At 42.3% G+C, this 2,082-nt stretch overlaps 1 pseudogene; it reads left to right on the top strand.

Annotated features, from left to right (window-relative positions):
- The first annotated feature begins 1,268 nt into the window (after positions 1-1,268).
- LOC118609006 lies at positions 1,269-1,387 on the top strand (annotated as a pseudogene).
- Positions 1,388-2,082: the final 695 nt, after the last annotated feature.

The raw sequence follows: 2,082 nt of genomic DNA, 5'->3' as shown, positions 1-2,082 counted from the left end.
AACCAGCACTTATTGAGTGTTGCACTATTTAAAGCACTAAAATAACCCACAGTGAAGATACAAAAATGAAAAAGATGTAGTTGTACCATCCAAAGAATGTATAATCTTGAGGAGGCGTCAGATGTGTGTAAATAATAAAGAAGCGAAGGAGGAAGGTGAAGTACAGAAAATAAACTGAGGCTGGAAGTAACATGCCTGAGATTACAAATTGGAACAGAAATGTCATGTTTGGTGTGGACTATAAATCAAAGGTCTCAAGATGGTAGGTCACAGACTGAATTCAGCCCACGAACGTGTTTGGTTTGGCCCGCATAGTGTCTTAAAAATAGGATATTTCCCATTTTAAAAAATCTGGATTTCCATCTTCTGAAAACTCAGATCTGGCAACTGTCTTCATTGCCAACTGGCAACCACCAGCGAGCGCTAAGGAGAAGCCGCCTCCCGAGGGAGAGCTTAATTTCTCCAGTTCACCACATTTCCCATCGGTCCTCCGCCGTCATCCTTCACACCCCGCACGTCTCCCTTCCTCAGTCTGATGAAAGCGCTGTATAAAGGCAGCTTCCAACCCTGCTCCTTGGAATCAGATCGCGATTTTTAGGCCTTTGAATCCACACCACACACACACACACACACACACACACACACACACGCATACACACACTTTAACGTTAACGCACTTTTCTATATAAAAAATCTGAATGATAATGCCTCCCCACCGCCACTTTCAATCGTTTAAATATCCTTTCTTTAGGTATTTAAGTTCGTGAACTCTATGTGTTTATCCTATCCCCACAGAGATGAAGATATGTATTTAAAGTTTCACCACTCCTTGTTCTCTCAAAAAGGAAAAAAAAAAAAAAATGGGTTCTATTTATCATAGACTATTAGAGTAAGACGAAATTACGGCTTGCCTTAAGAAGTGATAAATGGGAAACCAGGCCTCGCATGCAGGAGCTGAGAAAGGTGAAGGCTACAGCTCGGGGAGGGCATCACTCCAGAGGTAGGAGCTGTGTTGAGTTGATTCCTTTGCCACCGATTGCCCAGTCTTTCCATGAGAAAAGTCTCCCAGTGCTTTTGTTACCTTCTGAGTGCTTCCTGTGGATATACTCCATCTCTCATAATTGAAAAAAAGGAGTCTAGCAGGGTGTGAGGATGGCCTTCTCTTGGGTTAAGGGCTGAGCAAAGGGAGACTTACAGGTAACTTCACTTAGATTTCAAAGCAGTTTTATGTTTGATGGTGATAGTTGACAGTATAAAACAGCATATGAGTCTATGGCCATGCCACCCTGAACAAGCCGGATCCAGTGTGATCTCAGAAGCTAAGCAGGGTCTGGCGTGGTTAGTACTTGGATGGGAGACCACCTAGGAAGACCAGGTGCTGTAGACGTAAAAAATAAAAAATAAGGGATTGTAAACTGACAAGGTCCTTGCAATCTGTGAGGTCAACCAAGAGTTGTCTTGCCTAAAAAAAAAATCAAACAACGACAACAAAATAAACCAGCACATGAAGTAAAGTCAGGCATCCTGGCCTTGAATCCTAACTCTGCCCCTCACACTGTGTGCCTTTTCCTCTAAATTTCAGGGTAGTTGTGAGGATTAAACAAGACAATATATATAAAGTGCTGAGGACAGTGCCCAGCACACAGCAAGTCCTCAACAATTGTTTTTGTAATTGACTCACTTTATTCCTGATTTACTGTACATAGGCTCCATAAATCAGTAAGTATTTCATTCGGGATCTTTTCCAGCCTTAATTCTATCCCTGCATTGATGAGAGACTGGGAATTAAATGAACAGATAGAAGCTGTTACACCATATTTTACATGTAGAAGTCACAGTTTGAAAAATGGGGGAAATTAACAAGTACAGGGCATGATGATATGAATGAGTAAGTGATTTATAAATAAAATGGTAAGTTGAGTTGTTTTGTTCTCTAGCCGTTTATATACACCACACGAAGTTGCCAACGCCTCACTCATGGGCAAGAGAACAGGGTTTGGCAGGCCCTTCCAAGCTGTTGTGTGATAGACTGGTCACACCGCAACAGTTACGCTTTCTGAACCCTGGCATTCCAGCCTGCCC

Source organism: Rousettus aegyptiacus, unplaced genomic scaffold (genome assembly GCF_014176215.1).
Source record: "Rousettus aegyptiacus isolate mRouAeg1 unplaced genomic scaffold, mRouAeg1.p scaffold_m13_p_10, whole genome shotgun sequence".
Lineage (NCBI taxonomy): Eukaryota > Metazoa > Chordata > Mammalia > Chiroptera > Pteropodidae > Rousettus > Rousettus aegyptiacus.
This window is presented reverse-complemented; position numbering and strand designations above follow the sequence as displayed.